General features: G+C 34.3%; 1 protein-coding gene across 5 annotated transcripts in view; it reads left to right on the top strand.

Moving 5' to 3' along the window:
* The first annotated feature begins 11,970 nt into the window (after positions 1 to 11,970).
* Positions 11,971 to 19,726, top strand: part of LOC129953639 (forkhead box protein O) — a 72,011-nt gene continuing 64,255 nt past the window's right edge. The window contains exons 1-2 of one of the 5 annotated variants that reach the window (XM_056066907.1): positions 11,971 to 12,083; positions 13,569 to 14,430. The gene's annotated coding sequence lies outside the window, so the exon portion shown is untranslated. Of the gene's footprint in view, positions 12,208 to 13,177; positions 14,431 to 19,726 lie in introns of those variants that run through there. The other 4 variants (XM_056066909.1, XM_056066908.1, XM_056066910.1 and 1 more) reach the window with 4 other exon arrangements.

Here is a 19,726-nt window from a genome sequence, read left to right as displayed (position 1 = left end):
ACATTGTCGGATCCTTAATACCTACAACCAAAAATGATTAAAAGGAGCCTATAAACAAAATCACCTATTGTAATAAAATCTCAGCGCAGAATCCTGAATTCCCGATTGTCAACACCCCCAATGTACGAGAGTGACGACGACAACTACGTCGTCAGTACAATCTTAGCTTACAGTTTTTCCTCCTAGGTATATTTTCTTCTTCGCGAATGCAAAGACAACAATCTAAGAAAGTTGTATATCCTCCAAGAAGCTCGCTATCGCTATCCTCTCATTCACTCCAAAACTAGCAAAAGCAAAAACAACCAAAACCATCAAAAAACAACCGTCCTTGCCCCAAAACAAACCGCGATACCACAAGAAACCATTTCCACCCTCTAACAGAAAGCAACAGCATGTCAGAAACTTGCGTCGCGCATGTGTCACCTACATTCATACAATATAGCTTTGAATCTACATATCACTAGTATCAGTTAGGTTACACACCTTCCCGTTCCCAAATTAATAAATCAACAAGAAACATCAGCTATCGAGGGCTTCGAGCTTCTAGCTTCGCCTTCGACTACGAACACAAAGCCCAACCACGTGGTAAGTGTTTTTGTAAATACAATCCACAATTTCAACTCTCTGAGAGCATTTTTAAGCGTTTTGGAGACTTCAACAAAATTGTACACTCTTTCACTCTTTCCATTATTGCTATGCCTTTGCCCAATTATCTCAGTATTGTATTTTGATTTCGATACTGCGCATTTGATTTGAGTACTTTTGCATTTAACAAAGTAATAATACCTATGTAGGTATATTACGTATGCTGGTCTGCTACACACTTCGCTTCGATTAAAAACTTAGATTCTGGTTAAATGTTTGACACGAGCCAACGTTAGAGTAGAGTACGTCTATATCTATATCAACAGGAATTCATAGTCAAAGCTTACGTCCAAACATTTAGTAGTTCAGTAATTCGAATAACCTATTTAATTGAGTTTCTTTTCAGGAGGAACAATCAACTGTTGCTATTTTTATCTTACCAACTAAGTTAAATATATTAATATCAAAATTTAACATTAACCCAGCAAATTAATTGAAATCTTGAAAAATTAGAATGACCAGACCATTGTGAATTGTCAGTTAAAAATTGCTTAATATCTTACCAAATATAGTCGAGAGAAACATAAGTTGTGTTTGAGTATAAAGAACCAACTTTCAAAACATGTTCTTTTTGCACTTTACAAAAGGATTTGAGGTAGGTTCGAGGCTGTATACCTTACCCTTTATGCCTTTTATGCCTACTGTAAGAAATTCCGATTTGCCTTTATTTCACCCTGTTTAGGTGTAACAAAACCAGTCAAGTTCACATATGTCCATAGGCAAAATTTCGACACCCTTTACCTATCGTCCAAATGAACCTACGTCCCTTCTTTCTAAGGTCATGCAAACCCTGATACATTTAACGATCAAGAAATATGTATGTTGAAGAACGAACGTTCTTAATTACTGGCAGTATGGCTTGCAGAGCAATGGGTAAATTATGGTTTATCTAACCGAACAGTAAAACAAATCTTTGCAACTTGATATTTCAAAGACATTTGATGGAGTTTGTTATTAAGCTCAAGATTTTTGAAAATGTTTGCTTTTGGTTTTGATAAATCTCTTCTTCGATGGGTTAATAATTATTTATTTTATTATCGTTCAAATCAAGTAGTACTGGACGGGTTTAAATCTGATAGACGCAATAAACGCTTAAGTGCCCCAGTGCTTCGTTTTATCCCCGACTATCTTTCTTATTTTTTTAAATGATAAACTGTTTCTGTTTCAATGCTGGTACGTTAGGTTTTATTTATATCGAGGAGACTGATGTGAACAGCTTTCAGTTCTAGCCATGCGCATAACAAACCACTTGTTGTGGAGGGATCACATATTCGACATCACTTAAAATCCTGCTTAGTTCTTGGGTTTTCTCCGACGATAGAAGAATGTGTGTGTCCCATTTGATCTGGCTATTATTTACAAAGCGTTTATTCGTCCAAAACTCGAGTATAATTCTTATATTTGGGCTGGTGCTCCAATTTAAAAACTAAAAAAGAGCTTTGAAAATGGTAGTCGATCGTTCTATTACTGAGACATTTGCTTCCCTTGAACACCACCGCTAGGTTTTATGCCTTTCGTTATTTTATCAATATTTTCACAAACAGTGCTAAAGTGAAATAGCCAGTTGTATTTCTAGCAAACAATTCAACCGTAATACCCGTATTTCTGGGAATGCTCATCATTTGAACCTTGAGAACAAATTCGGACGTATGTAATAGTAAGGGATTCTTTCTTCAATCGCACTAACTCAACGTGGAACCCTTTACCAGGCTCAATATTTCACACTCATTAAAACGTGCAGTCATTAAAAACCAATGTGGATCGATATTTTTCCTTTCTTGGTAAAAGTATTGTTCTTGTTCACTAAGTTATACTTTTAGTGGTGTAGAAGCTCAAAAAAGTCTTTTTTTATTGTATTTAATATATTTGTTTAGAATATTTTTTTAAATATTACTCTACTATTCGAATACTGATTAAATTGTTTAAATAAGACTGGTCCACAACGTTTTGTTATTATCAATAGTATTGTACCTAGTTTTCCAATTAAATTTGATAGCCTTAATTCAAATCAGACTTAGAAGTCATTCTATTCAATACAGTTTTTGAGATATTTTTTGCCACGGGTACGATAAGTTTGGCGACAAGATTTTATAACGGTTTACGGTAGGGGAACTTAATACTTTTCTTTATCGAAGGGGAAAGTACAATTTTATAATTATTGACTCTATGAATTTAATAAACAACGTCAATATTTATAGCTAGAAATACCTTTTTCAAAAGCCAGAATTTTACCCTTTACAATAAATTGTGTTCTGAAAAAATGTTCTCAAACTTTACGATTATAAAGTAACGAACCACAAGAAGACCGAATATGTTTACAAAATCGAAACTTCTAACACAATAAACGAACAAACGATAGCAAGCTTCTGAAAAAATAAAAAAATTAATGCCGCCAAACAGCATTCCACATCCATCAATATATGACACTCTTCTTTTACAGAAATTGCTGCCTTGAAGAAAAATATAGGGACGACTTTGGATCTCAAACAATGGGCATTTTACTAGATGTAAAAAAGTATAGACATGTTTTATTGATGAAAAAGAAAGTGTGAGTCAGCAAATAGACGACTTCGACCCTCCCGACGTTATGTGTTACTACCGAAACAACCTCGTTATTGACCATCAATGACGAACTTAGTGAACGTCACAATGATATTAGTTCGGACGATAAATTCACTGACAAGCTTTACATACCTTGAACGCGATTCTTACTAGCTGCTGACTGGGACGCGGAATGCAATGTGGTGTAACTGAAGTTTGGGTTACGTTAAATAATTGAACTTGACTCAGAAAGATGAGTTTATGATTACAATTGATCCTTAAAGCAATTACCAAAAAAAAGAAGTTTTTACAATCTCAAAAACCGAAAAACAAAAATAAAGCAAACATCTTTTACTCAGATAAGAGAATATTTAAACAAATAGGAGCTTTGTGCGTATAGAAAAAAGGATATGCGTAAGGGGGGCATGCTAACCACCCGCCAACACCCGGCTTGGTCTTACTACAAACAACTAGCTGACTAGCAACGATTTGTTGTGGCTAACGTTTTTTGTGATATTACATTGTTGTAAACTATTTAAGAGGAACAGAGGCTAGGATTTGACCAACATTGATAACTTCCCATCCCGTCTGTCGATTTGTCTTGCTAGAAAGTTTGAAGTGTGGGGCTAAAAAGTTGTTAGTTGAATTATTCTTTAAAATTACCAAAATTTTGTATATAATGAAATAGTTTAGTTTGAAATTTTTACCAATTTAAGTAGCATTTCTTGAATTTTTGCAAATTGGATGAATGAAATTAATTTGAGAGATATCAAGAACCGAACATTAATTTTTACCAAATTTGCGTACTATTTCTTGTAGATTTTATTTTTTTATGAAAAAGTGGACTGTTGGATTCTTACAATATTTTTTTGTTTAGGTTTTTATTTGTATATTTAGGGTTAATCAAAATATTCACCTTTTTTTAACTGCTATGGAAAGAAATACCCACACAATTTTCTTAAGAGCTCTTTCTGCATCATTTTGCCTTATTATCTTTCTAACAAAATTTATTTGAAGTGGATATCTCTTCTGGTTCTTGTAGTATGGACGACGAAAAAACGTCGCGAACGTACGGCCGTACGAACGTTCGGACACATGCACGCACATACATATTTCTAAAAATCTTTTATTTCGAATCTAAGGACCTTGAAACGTCGAAAAAAGTACACATTTTCAATTTGACAAATCGGACCCATTACAATAACTTCCTATGGGAAGTTAAAAACATAACTGATTTTCTACTACCTTAAGCTCTTATTACAATGAAATTATTATTTACGAAAGAAGACGGCAACCTTAAAACTGGTATTAAAATGTTTTGGTTTGGGATTTGAAGGAGAAGTATTTACTTTAAACACAATTGGTCAACATTTTCGAACAGTTGATGTAAAGCAAAAATCAATGCAAAACATTTAAAATGTTTCATTATTTTTATGAAGTTTGTATTAAATTAGTATATTACAAAGTTTTTAGTGAATAACATGGGGTGGATAGCTTAAAATCTTCTCACAATAATATTTATTATTTTGAATTATAAATACTTTTAATTGTAATTTAATATAGCACTAATTGTTGTTAACCTGGCGCAAATAGGTTCGACAGTTATCCTTCACGTGGACATGCAACATATACGTAGCTGCCCATGAGAAAAACATGGATTTTCAAAATCTAAACCACAAATGCACATTGTTTAGCCTTGAAACTAATTTATAGACATGGTGAAAGATAAACGAATTGGAAACTGTAACCTTCTAAAGGGTATGGTAGAATCCGACTGTATCATTTGAATACGTGGCAACAGGACCACTTATCCTTTAAACTTTTGTGTTAAAATATTTGTTTCAAGAATATTCCCACTGATCTTTTTGATGACCAAACGTGTACTGTTGCATTATTGAGATGGATTCAAATTACGCAAGAGAATAAAAGTGAACCAATCTTTAATCGAAGACTATGTGGTGGCAATTCAGGTATATCTTACTTACTTACTTACTTAAGGTGGCGCTACAGTCCTGTATGAACTAGGGCCTCACCCAACAAACTTCTCCATCTAGCTCGGTCCCTAGCTAGATGTCTCCAGTTTCGCGCTCCAAGTTGGGTGAGGTCACCTTCCACTTGTGCGCGCCACCTGATCCGAGGTCTTCCTCTACTGCGCTGTCCTGTGGATGCGGATTCAAAGACTTTCATTGGTTTCCATGCGCTCTACGTGACCCAGCCATCTTAGTCGTTGGACTTTTACTCTTCTGGCTAAATCTACGTCGCTGTATAGCCCGTACAGTTCGTCGTTCCATCTTCTTCTCCACTCCCCTTCGATGCATACGGGACCGTAGATCACACGAAGAACTTTTCTCTCGAAGCGACCCAAGGTGCTTTCATCCGCTTTTGTCATGGTCCATGCTTCTGCACCCTATAGCAAGACGGGGATAATAAGGGTCTTATATAGCAACACTTTGGTCCCTCGAGAGAGGACTTTACCACTCAATTGCTTTCTTAGTCCAAAGAAACAGCGGTTAGCAAGAGTTATTCCGCGTTTGATCTCAGCGCTAGTGTTGTTTTCTGCGTTTACAGCGGAGCCTAGGTAGACGAAGTCCTTGACTACCTCAAAGTTACGTCTGTCGATTGTGAAGTTTTGACCAAGACGTTGGTGTTGTATGTCCTTTCTAGACGACAGCTTGTACTTTGTTTTGCCCTCATTAACCGTTAAACCCATTTTTACCGCCTCTGCCTCAATACTTACAAAAGCCCCATTGACATCACGCTGAGTTCTTCCGATTATGTCAATGTCATCAGCATATGCCAGTTATTGGACAGACTTTTGAAAGATAGTGCCTCTAGTGTTGACGTGTGAGCTCTGCACTATTCTTTCAAGCACGATGTTAAAAAATCGCATGACAGCGCATCACCTTGTCTAAAACCTTTTTTGACATCGAAAGGTTCTGTTAAGTTGTTTCCAACCTTTATGTAGCAGCGTGAATTCTCCATGGTCATCCTGCACAAACTGACGAGTTTGGCAGGGATGCCAAAACTAGACATGGCTCTATACAGCTCGTCCCTGTAGATGCTTTTATATGCGGCCTTGAAATCGATGAAAAGATGGTAGGTGTCGATTTGGTGTTCTTGAGTTTTTCCAGGATCTGCCGTAATGTGAATATTTGATCAACTGTGGACTTTCCTGGTCTAAAACCACACTGATATGGACCTATCAGGTTGTTGACGATGGGCTTTAGACGTTCACATATTACGGCAGAGAAGATTTTATAGGCAATGTTAAGTAGACTTATTCCTCTATAGTTGGTGCAGTTTAGATGGTCTCTTTTTTTCAGGATCGGGCAAACATATGTTCAAGTGGTAGACATGTGCATTCAAGAGGACACAAGCGTCCACAGGTTTTTCTTAAAACCAACCTCTGTCTATCAACTCCTACTCTCACCTCCCCGTGGTGAACATCGGGTGCCTAGTACCTCAACTGGAGATTGGGTTGCAACCCCAGTGGAAAGTTGTTGGGGGCAGCAAACGAGAGAGGTGACGAGAGGTGTTTCCACTAAGGCACCTCTCCTTATCCAGACGGAAGCGGAGGAATTCCCGAGAGGGAATCAACGGTGGCGCCTACAGTTCCAGTAAGGTTGAACTACTTAGTGAACACCTTTTAGGGCTTCTTCGACTTATTCGGAGCCCAGGCCTTTAAGGAGCGGTTTTATCCGGCTCCCCATCCTTGGAGTTATACTTAGGATCTGGCCCTCAACGTTGGGGGTTGTGCGTCGGGGTGACTTCCTGGCCACGTAAAAGCTTTCATAGTTCAGGTCTATGTAGTGAATTTAAAAATTGAATTGGAATATTTAGACTAAAATTTTCATTGACAAGAGTTTCGATTGATTTAAAAGACATCAAATCGTCGTTAAAAACTGTTGTATCTGAAAGTTACTTTCGTCAACATTAAAATTTTTCTTTCCTAAAGTAGCCCGATGACTGAGCCAGTTATGATTCAAGTAATTACTCTGTATATCCTGAAAAAATACTTTTAATCAATTCATTTTTTTTCTCAAGATCAGTGCCGAAATTGTCAGGCAGTTTAATGCATTCCGTATTTGGTTGCAGTTCTATTTTACTGTTCCCAATATTTAGTAATTGTGAAAATATTTCTGTTGATGGATCATTTCGCAATCTTACGCTTATGTTTATGGTCAATCAAAGTGGTTTAACACTATGCCAAAAGAATGATTGTTTGAAACATGCATTAATTTCATCCGCAAAAATAGAGTTGGTAATGTCTGGCCGAAATCAACATGTAAAAGTAAGAAGAGAGCACCATCACCGAAAAGTTTGTCATTGTCGTTTAAATTTTGCATAGTTTTGGTGGATGCATAGTGCTTACGGTATTCAATTGTAGCTTATATAAAACGTTTGGGTGTTTGACATATCGCCATCTATTGAATACTTACTCGAATCAGTCAACAGATGTCTCCATGTATCGCTTGGAGCTAACAGACAATGGTGACTGGTAAATTGCTATTATAAATTCAGATGTAAAACTGCATACGGTGTACAAAATTTGATTAAAATCGGTTAAGTAGTTTAGGATCCATAAGGGACAAACGTTACAAGTAATTTAAGGTGTATAATAATATTGTGACGCGTTACCAAACTAATTAAAGGTTTTTGAATTAATCTAAAAAAACTGAAACAAAATATGTATTATATATTTTACTAACAAAAAATGATTTTTTAAAAAAATAGTTGTATTCACAAAGAATAACTTTTTCGACATATGGTCAAATTTTTATAAAAAAAAAAACAGCTTTAAGAAAAAAACAAAAAATTAAAAATAGTGATTCTTGACTCATGTCTTTTCAAAAATTTAAGATATTGGCTTGAAAATTATTTTATCTTATAGGAAATATTGTTCTTGACAGCCAGTAAAAAATTTATAAAAATTAAACAGTGAATTTTATCATTAAAATTAAAATCTACATACAATAGTGCAGATGGTAAAATTGATGTTTGAATATCGATATCTAGTGAATAAATGAAGGTATTATCTTCAAAATAATTTAATTCTGTGCTAAATGTTGTTGTTAAGGAAAGGTTTTGTTCTTAGAAAAATTCAATCTGTATTTGTTTATACAAAGATATACAAAATTTTCCAGAAACTCTAATAAAATTGTTAAAAACTGGTTTTCGAATAAAGATATAGTTAAAAAATATAATTTAAAATCAAGCTATTTCATGGTATTCAAAATATTGTTGGTAGTTTTTAATTAATCTTTTAGAAAAATTCAACTGACAAATTAAAAAAGAAAAAAAACGAAAATCTACAAAAATAACTAATTAGAAATGGTTTTCAACTCAAGTAGAACAAAGAAAGATATGGACAAAATATTGTTATGAATATTCTGTTACAGTTGTAAGCATGACAAATCGAAAAACGGGATGGGAAGTTATCAGTGTGGGTCTCATCCCAGTCCTTTGTTATAAGATTTTTATAAAATTGCACCTCACGAGAGGGCTTGTAAAGGGTGATTTTTAGCTATTATCTTTTTGGCAACACTGGTTTAAACAGCTAACGCACCTTTCGTGTTTTGTTTCACTGTCAAACATCTTCAGTTTGGTCTATAATTTAACAATGAATCGTCTTACAAACGAACAACGCTTGCAAATTATTGAATTTTATTATCAAAATGTGTGCTGCTCTGTTAAGAAAGTTCATCGCGCGCTTTTTCCAATTTATGGTAAGTTGAATGGACATGCTGAAGCGGCTATTCGTGCTATTGGGACTAAATGTTCGACATTAAGCCGCCAACACGCTTACGTAGAGTGTGAACTGAAGAAAATATCGCAGCTGTATCCGTCAGTATTAATGATGACCATCAAATATAGATTCGTCGCCGCGCTGTTCGCAGAAATTGGGCGAAGCCGAACGACCACTGCACCGTACAATTTTTGGTCAATGGGCTCTTGGTAAATTGGTGGAAGATGCACTTTTAACCTAAAAATTGTGTTCAGCGACGAAGCTCATTTTTGGCTAGATGGGTACCTACATAAATAAGCAGAATTGCGGATTTTGGAGTAAATATCAGCCAGAAGCATTGCAAGAGCTACCAATGCATCCAAAAAAAGTCACAGTTTGGTGCTATTTATGGGCTGGTGGCATCATTGGACCGTACTTCTTCAAAGATGGTGTGAATCGTAACGTAAATGTGAATGATGAGTGCTACCGTGAGATGGTATCCAACTTTTTTTGCCCAAAATGGAAGAGCTTGACTTGCATGACATGTGGTTACAACAAGACACTGCCACATGTCACACATCACGCGCAACAATAGGCTTATTGAGAGGAGAGTTCGGTGAACTTTTTATTTCACTTCGGGAAAAGCGATTTAGAGCCTTTAGATAACTTTTGGACTATGTTAAAGCTCTAGTCTATACAGACAAGCCCGCTTCAATTGACGCATACCGGACGAAATGTTGGAAAGAGTAGGCAAAAATTGGACTAAGCGCATGGACCATTTGAGGCGCAGTCAAGGTCAACATTTGCAAGAATAATATTCAAACATTAAATTATATGGACCGTACTATCGATTCAAATAAAGATTTCATACATTTCGACTTTATTTTTGCTAAGTCAGTGTCGCTGTACAGCCAGTACAGTTCGTCGTTATATCTTCTCCTCCATTCTCTATCTATGCGTACGGGACCAAAAATTACCGGAAGAGTTTTTCTATCGAAGCATCTTAAGACGTTCTCATCTTTCTTTGATATGGTCCATGCCTCAGAGCCATAAATGAGAACCGGGATGATGAGTGTCTTATAGATGGTGATTTTAGATGCTCGACAGAGGACTTTACTTCTAATTTGCCTTCTAAGCCCAAAGAAGCAGCGATTTGCAAGAGTTATTCTTCGTTTCGTTTTCATATGATTTCAGCGCTGGTGTCGCTGGCTGTGTTTATAGCTGTGCCTAGGTAGACAAAGTCCTTTACTACCTCGAAGTTATACGAGTAGCTGTCTGTCATCGAGTATTATATTTAAAATAAAACTTTTGGATGGCAAGATTTTGATTGTCATGTTTTAAGAATAATTGTCTCCCTTTCTAACGAAAGAGAAAAACAATCATGAACATTTGGCGCGCTTGATATCTACGACATTTTTTAAGGTGATATATAAAAAGAGGAATTTTGTTAAGTTGCTAAAAACAAGTTGGAATTTGGTTGTTGTTAATTAAGACCAATTGTAAGATTGTATTATCATTAAGGTATAATATGAATATTCCTAATATTATTTTTTTTTAGAAAATAAAATCGAATTGAATAACACAAATTTGGTTTCGATATTTATGTTGTACTAAGATTCCAGATTTTTAAGCTTGCAGCAACACTGTCGTTGTTCAATGTCCTTTTTTGATGATAGCATATACATAGTCTTGCCCTCATTGACCACTAAACCCATCTTCTTCGCTTCCGTCGCAATGCTCAAAAACGCTCCACTGACATCACGCTTTGATCTTCCAATAATGTCAGTATCATCTGCGTATCCGAGTACATAGTTGGATGGACCTTTGAAGATTGTGCCTCTAGTGTTGACGGTTGAGTTTTGCACAATTATTTCCAGAACGATATTAAAGAAGTCGCATGACAGTGCATCTCCTTGTCTAAAACCTTTTTTGACATCAAATGCATCGGTAAGATCTTTTCCTTGATAGAGCAGCGTGCATTCTCCATCGTCATTCTGCATCGGTTAAGTTTGGCAGGGATGCCAAAACTAGACATGGCTTTATTCAGCACATCCCGGTAGATGCTGTCATACATATGCGGCCTTGAAATCGATGAAAAGATGGTGGGTGTCGATTTGGTGTTCTTGGGTTTTTTAAAGGGTCTGCCGTAATGTGAATATTTGACAAAAAAAGCTTTCCTATAGCTTTTAAAAAATCACCCTTTATTAAGCTTCTCTACAAAAAACCGTTATTATATCTTCTCGTCAAAGCTATCGTATTCGTGCTAATCTTATCTCAGGATGAACTTAGAAATTAAATAGGTATTTCTTAAATGTCTAGAAACGTTATGTTCTTGAATTAAAATAATACAAAAAGTTTCCTTTAAAAATATCTGTCATCAATCCTAATTTTAATCTAATCACATCATCATAAACATAAGCAAATTCATACAACCTAGATATTTTTTTCAACCCCAAAAAAATGTAACTGACCGTTTAAATGATCTATGATATTAACAGCATGTAATTTGCTCCTCAATTACTTAAAGTAGTAAAGTATATCATCACATCCAGAGTTAGAATGGAAAGTGAATGAATGAAATACAAATCTACTTGTAATCTTCTTAAACTGCATTCTGTGTGATAAAATTATATACCTCAACTATACAATATACAATACATCCCTTCTGAAACTGAGCAAAATAAATAAAAGTAAAAATACGAACACACTCAACTCCATTCTTTGAGTGAATTTCAAATTGTGTGGAACATTGTGGAACGTAAATTCAACAGATAGTATTCAATAAAATAAAAAAAAGATAAAAAGGTGCTCTCGCTCGAGTATTCATGCATAGATTCCGTCATACGTCTTCCACCCAAAAACACACACCCTCTCATTTTATAAAACCCCCCGAACACCAAACCCCATACCCCAAATCCCCCCACCGATCGACATACTCATATCACACGTCTTCGTTTTCGTTCACGTCTTCCTACAAAACGATGGAGACTTCAAAGAATAATACGAACAAAATATCAACCACCAGCAAATTCAACACAAACTGCGAAAGCTAATCCCATATTCCGAGCCTCCACTTTAGTTGTCAATCCGCATCCAACTAGATAACAAGTAGCGAGTCCGTGCTATTATCATAGTCACTCAAAAACCGAGCCACGAGGTCGTCGTTTTGCACGTAATCACGATTTATTATTATTTTTATTTTTACCTGCAAAAATAAATTATTGTTTTTCGGTTTTCTCATTAAAAACGATTGTTCTAATTTTCAAATTTCAATTTTACACAAATATACAAAATAGGTAACGCATATTTTTTGTAAATTGACGTGGGAAAATAATAATAAGAAAAAAGAACGATACTTTTCTTCAAATTGTTTGTCCTTTTTTGTTCTTTTCGTTTGCCGTATTTTAATTTTTATATAAATTTGAGAATGATGACGTGACGAGTATAAAAACGTAGTTTAATTTTTTAGCAACTCTCCTCCTCCGCTCCGGACAACATACGAGTACACTGAAATGTTAATGTAGTAAAGTTGTTCTGTGTGCGGATTATTATACGCGGAACACTTAGTATATTAATTTTACCTGTAACCTCGTTTGACGAGTTTTGTTTTTAGATGTATATACCTATGTATGTAGATACCTATTTCGTGTCCGTCACATTTTGTGTTGTTTCCTCTTCAAGCTTTAAATACGCCGTGCCGCGCCGCGCCGCACCGCACCACATACGGCACCACAAGAAAGAGTCGCAAAAACAGAGCACAAAGTTTAACCTTTATAATATTTCCATTATTTTTTGTAATTTTAATATTAAAATCATTTTCAATAAAAATGCTCTTGTTTTAAAATTAAATCGATTGAGACTTTATACCTATCAAAAAAGTTATCAAAAGTAAATAGTGAATCGAGTAACTATTTACACTTACGTAACAAGTGTCATTTGTGTGGAGATTTTTCTTTTTCTGTTTTATTCTTTCTTTATTTTGTTTTTATTTCATCTTTGCTATCCGTAATATTATTCATTTTCTTTTGCTGTTTGCTGTGATCGTTTCACTTCTCTTCTCCATTTCTATTCTCTACTTTAAAGCTACCCTGCATAGACATAAGACCCTAATATACATTCAAGGGGGTGAAAGAGGCAAGAAAGAGGAAAAGCAAAAAATGTGAGTTGATATCAAACACAAGTAGAAAAAAAGCTGAAATACGACTTAAAATATATTTATATATATATAATTTGTGTTCTCTTCTTTGGCATTTCGTTCTTGAAGTCAATCTGCCAGTGTATTGGCTTTGGAGACTTTAATTGAGTGCTTTTTTGAAAAACTTGAATTGACGACGAGTCGACGATCGATGATCGTATTCGTGATCGTCGTCGTCGTGATTCGAAACATTGTGATTGTGAGTTAAATTATTGCACTCGAGACGTTAAGTTGTTGCCGTGATGTGATGACAAAGATCACCGGAGAGGAATTAAATTCGTTAGTTGTATTTATTTTCGCCGTTAGAAGAAGAATATTTCAGCTCCCGGTCCCCACTTACGAAATTTCTAAAATTTGTTGGAGTTGTGGACCTCACAGAGAGGTCCATAAGATTATACTTCTGTTCTTATTTTTCTGCTGACTAATTTCGATAATGCAAAGTGAATATCTATATACTTCTAGCCTTTTGTTGATAAGCCGGTCCGCAGTTTGATATTTCGATATTTACAAACGAAGTTTGTAGTTGTTCGATCAGAAAAGAAAAATTCTCCTCAAATCGATCAAACTTTATGATGAAGAATATTTCAAAAAGTCTCAGTCTCAGTGGTGTTATACTCCTCGCAAGTCGACTCAGAAGTTAATTTAATCTTGCAAAGTTCAACTGAACAATTAAACTTGAATTTCGGAAAGTGCGCGTAAATAAATACAAAATTAAAAAAAAACTTATTCACAGAAGCAAAACAGAAAACGCAAAATATAATAAAGTACGCAAAACAAAAAAAATACTAAGAGGAAAAATTACTCAAAGTGAAAAGAAGAAGTGAAAAGAAATCAGAGTGATCGTCATTTGATCGTGTATTGGTGAATTAAAATTGAATAAAATAAAATACTCTATAAGAACCCCCACATAAATATATAAAACATGAGTTTGTGGTTAATGATAAAATGATCGTAGTATTTGTGAATTCAGTACAGAATATATTTACGAAGTTATATTACGAGACATTGGTCTCATTCGGGATAGAAGAAGATAAAAACGCGGAAACAGAATAAGAAACAAAATACACACATACACTTATAAGTTTTCGAAATAACTTTTTTTTTAAGTATCGATGTGTTTTTACCTCCTTTATCTATTATCTTTATGGTTTATGATTTATCAGTGTGTGTACCGCATTATCAGTGAAAGAATTTATCAATTCATAACTTGTGCCAAGAAATAATCCTATCAGGAGTAAAGGAGTCCCTTAAAAAGGAAAGCAACAAAGTCAACGTAGAAGCTGAAAACAAAAAAGAACAAGATCAACAACGCGTCCCTAAGAAAGTAAGTCATTGCCCATTCTCTCATTCTCATTTTCAAAAAAGCTTCTTTTTTTTAAATATTCTTCCATTCTTCTTCATTTCTTCTTGAGATAGTATTGGTGAAAAGGCTGAAGCTAAAGCGAGATGATAAAGAAGATGATGCTGTGTTGAGTGGGAAGAAAATTTAGTTATTAAATGAATTTTAAATAAGTTCAATGAAACAACCAGTGACATTTGTTAAAAAAGTAATAGACATATGACAGCTTTTTTATCTGTTTTTGAATGCAATACATTTTGAACATGTGATAAAAACAAAAATTTGATCACTTATTCACAAAGACGATCCCACATTAAGCTTCTAACTAGTAACCAAAACCAAACCTTGACGAAGAACTTGTTTTCTTTATTTAAAAAAAAGAATATCGTAGGTTTTTGTACTTCATTTCAGAATTAAATCATAAATTTATTTTGTTTAAATTAGGAAGGTTTAAGAGACATTATCTGAAAATGTAGCATGTTTTTTGGTTTTTTATTTAAAAGAATTCTTTATGCTGAATTATGAAATTGGCTGACAATATGAATCTAGAATATATTCATAAACCTTAAAAATACATATTTTCATACTTAGTAGTTTACGTACTGTACGTGTTATATTCTCAAAACTTTTGAGAAAATCAAAACCTTTGACAGATGTACTTATGTATGTAATTTACATTTGACATAAGAACACGTAATAATAAGTACACTTCTATATACACATTCAAAATATTATTTCATAATCGGTATTCGCAAAACAAAGTGTGTTTACATTTACCACTATTTACAATCTTAACAACTACCTCCCTTATTGAACGTCATCTTGTTTTTGAAAAGTTTCGGAAATAAAACTTTACGTTTTCATGTTTTTGTTTTGTATTTAGAACTGCTTTGTTTTTTGTTTTTGTTTCAATTACATTTGCCAATTTTGTGCTTACATATTATAGTTTTCTTATCTAGCCAAGTATTTTCTTATTTTTCAAAAACATTGTTTTATTTTTTTATTATTTTGTGATTTGTAAATTTACAGCCCTATTCTGCTATTCACGTGGATCGTATATTCGATGCACCCATTCGATTCCCTTTCACACTGCCTTTCACTTCTGCTATCCATCGAGTGAACTACATTATCCCAAACCAATGTGACATTCAAATAAATAGCTGTTCATGTAAAAATCTTGGGAATGTTGGATAAATTGTTTTGATTCATAAAAAAATTAAGTTTAATCAATCCACTCAAACAGAATAATTTGTTTAATATTTGGAAAAGTACATTATTTGACTTTTTCTTCCATTAGTAAGAAAAGGAATAAGAGAATCCTCAAACAGAGAGCTTCGGAGAAATGTTAAAAAGTGTATTCCTTTCCCTAAAAATGTTCAATATTCTATTATTTCTGAAACAAATATTCTTAATTTAGCAACAAATTAGTTTTCACTTACATTTTGATTATAAAAGTTAACAAACCAGGCATCAAATGAAAAATCCGCTGCATTTTATATACGGATCTGAATTGTTTAGAATGAAAGCTTTCACGTGAATAGATGAATACCGCGCAGTATTACCGACCGACATACACAGGTTCACTTCGAATGAATAGCAGAATAATGTTTAGTGAAAATTCAAGCAAAATTCCACCCGATGAATATCAGAATAGGCTTGTTAGTTTCCAAAGGACGGGGATTATCCATTTTGCGGTTGTAAAAGTAAACGTAAATAAAACACATATAAAATATTTTTTGTTCATCATATTTATTTTCGTTGTTGTAAGCATTGATTTTTTGAGATAATTTTCGACCACTTTTTGACAAATATAGAGCGGTATCTTTGCCATAAATTGACGAATGTTGGTTTTTTAAGTACTCAAGAATTAAAGGTTTATCTGTTTGAACGCGGTCTTTCGCGTAGCCGCAAAAAAAGACCCACGGTGTTAAATTGCATGATGTTGGTGCCCGAATGATATCGCCACGACAACATTGCATTGAAACCATATTCGCTCGAGTTGTGTGGCATGTGGCATCGTCTTGTTAAAACCACATATTCTTCAAGTAGTTTTTTTTTAATAGCAGACAAAAAAAAGTCAGTTATCTTATGACCATAATGGCTGAATCACAAGCACGCTTCAGATTCGGCTTCACCTGACGTTTACGAGTTCAGCCATAGGAATTCAATGCATCTGAACATTTGCTTTGTCTAAGCTCAACATCTGTACAAAAATGTCAAAAAACAAAATATTTGATCTTTGGCGGGATGAAATAATAGAAATGTCATTCAAAGCAACCTCGAAGCAGGCCGTAACGCAGACGAAGCCGAAGCGTGTTTGTGATTCAGCCATAACGCTCCGAATTGACGGCGACAGTAGTTCCATCTTCGTTTTTGAAGAAGTAAGGTCCAATTATACCTCCGGACCGATGAATGTCACCAAACATTGACTTTTTGTGGATATAATGGCCTCTCTTCAATTACTTGAGGATTTTCGGAACCACGAATAACAATTTGTTTATTAACATACCCACCGAGTGTGCTTCCTCGCTGAAGAAAATTTCGTTCGAAAAACCACCGTCCACCGTCTGTTATTCAAGCACCCATGCGAAGTATCTATAACGTAGCGGTCAGCTGATTTCAGTTGTTGTGTGAGCTGGACTTTGTAAGACAGTTCTAATTCCTGAGAACGACGAGTTATCGACACATTCGGCTCTTCGGCAACACTTTCAATTGAACATCGATATTTTTAGTGGTACGAGCGAAACAATGATGCAAGGACTTAAAAGATCTGTAACCAATCCCAGTGTCTTCAGATTTCTTCACAATTTGCTTGCGAACCTGGACGATTATGTAAACCATAATCTCCTCCTATGTGGCTGTTGCAGAACCACTATTTTTATAGTAGGTTTTTAGGATCCATTTTCGTAAATGTCAGACTTTCAACTGAAAAGAAAAATGATTTAACAGCTTAGATTGACATACATATGTCAAATTCCGGCCCTATACTTTTGAAACCAGTTATATTTCTACATAAAAACAACAGATTAGCAACACCATATGCTTTGATTGAATACTAGAACAATACAAATTCTGTGCCATTCGTTTGGTTCTAAATTCAGTGAGAATCCATAAATTTTGATTTTCCATTGGAATGCTAATATTGTCAAAGTCGGTGCTTTTGATGGTTTCAAAATGTATTTATTTTTACCATTGGATTACCTTATGATAAAATAAAATGCCTAACTTACTAAATTAAAACATAGAAAACATCAAATGATCCGCCAAAAAAATAGTATGCTTTTATTTAATCAACTGTAAAATTGTTTCTTTTATTTATTTAAAACATAAAAACCTTATTCGGAACCTTTTGAAGATTTATATTATGATTTATTATTAACTTATTTCATATTGTACTTTAATTTTAATTTTCTGACATCGTTTGTTTCGCATTTTTTCTGCATTCTCATCCCTCACCTCACACATAAGTCACGTGAAAAAAGCGTGTCAAATGTGAAGAAGCATATACTTATACTCTTAACAATTTGAAGACCCTTAAAGTATAAGAGCGCGCTTATACGTATACATATCAATTTGAAAAAAAGACACATATTATGTGGACAGGAAACACTTAGTGCTATTCGTACTAATAAAATACTTAATTTGTGTAGAGTGACTGCAACTTACATGTGCAAAACTCAAACTAAATACATACATACTTAATCGCGCCATTAATACTGTTATAAAACTTCAAGACCTTATATTGCTCAAAGCATTCATTTGATATAAAATGGTTATCTTATTTTTCTAAATATTTACATTAGTAAGCAAAGAAAAAATGTAAATTTGGTTTTAGTTTCGCTAACGTAAAAATGGATTGAGGCGCTAAAGAAAATAGAATCGCAATAATTTCCTAACATAGGTAAGGAATGAGTTGGGCATCGGGTTCTCCTCCAGTTTCAAATATCTTCAAAAGAAAGATAAAGTTCACTTAATGGGATATATTCACAAGATCTCTTTCAATGCTGATTAGGGAGCATCTATACACATTAAGAACTATCAATGCTCTACAGATCATTACACTAAAAAATTATCGTCTAAAGAGTGAAAAAGCTTTTTCTGTGGCACGCAAGAAATGAGCATGAAATAATTCTTCAAGATTGTTAACGTTGAAAAGGTTTAAAACAATAAAAACGATACAATTAACCTATCATATTAAACTTAAACTATGGTCAAACTTAACCATCACCAACTTTCTGTAAAGGTTTGATTTAGAAGTCTCTATTCAGAGTGTCACATAACAAGTTTTGAGGGTTTTGAGGGTGGTAGAGGGTTTGATAAAATGTTTAACAAATCCCCTTTTCAATGGAAAAAGATGAATTATTCTCTAATATTCTGGTGAAACAAACAAAGCCAAAACAACACTAAAGTGCCTTTGTTTTCAAAAAAGCTTAAGATTGGCTCTTGGGAAGTCCATGTTTTAATTTTTTTTGTCAGAATTGGAGAGCGTGAATAAAATACTTCTTACGACATTTATTAAACTTTTAACCTGCCATTGGTGACGCAAATTTGACTTTGATCAATGGTGACGCTGCGCCCGCCGGTCTCACAGACCGAGGTTTTCAACTGAAAATTTTTCGAAATGTGTAACTTATATTTCGTGTTTTTTTAAAAATATACTCGTACATATGCTCCTTGACAATAAAACAACAATATTAAATTAACAGAAGCTCTCTTATTACAATACAAAAATTCAAATTCAACAAAAAACAACAACGGACATGAAATTTATTCGCATTTTTTCGCACACCTGGTCTCACAGACCAGTAGATCATCATGGGAGGGTTATGATAGCGTTGACGGAATCAGTGCCAAAAACATCAATAGAAACAGTGAATGCCAATATATGTAGATCGATTGCCATAACGTTTAAGGTCTGTCATTAAATCTTAATAAATTAAACACTAATGAATGGAAAAATTATATAATTCTTATCTCAAGAGAACTTATGGCACGACATCGTATATGAAAATGTTCATTATTAAATCGAAACAAGCTTCCAAGAATATAGAACATACGTTTTAGCTCGATACACTTTTCCCAGTGATGTTCAGTAACTGTTCCAGTTTATAGTGAAAACCGTCGGTCGGGCACCTAAAAATAGTCATACCAACCGCAGACTCCACCTTTTCATTGTTGACAAATCTTTTACGCACAAGCCATTTTTTTAAGTTTGGAAATAATAATTAATGTGGCAAGAATAGGGTGCGTGAGGAAGCAATTCGAACTTAAACTCATTGAT

The sequence above is a fragment of the Eupeodes corollae genome, chromosome 1 (genome assembly GCF_945859685.1).
Source record: "Eupeodes corollae chromosome 1, idEupCoro1.1, whole genome shotgun sequence".
In the NCBI taxonomy this organism is placed as follows: domain Eukaryota; kingdom Metazoa; phylum Arthropoda; class Insecta; order Diptera; family Syrphidae; genus Eupeodes; species Eupeodes corollae.
The sequence above is the reverse complement of the archived record's forward strand: the minus strand, read 5'-3'. Positions and strand labels throughout refer to the sequence as shown.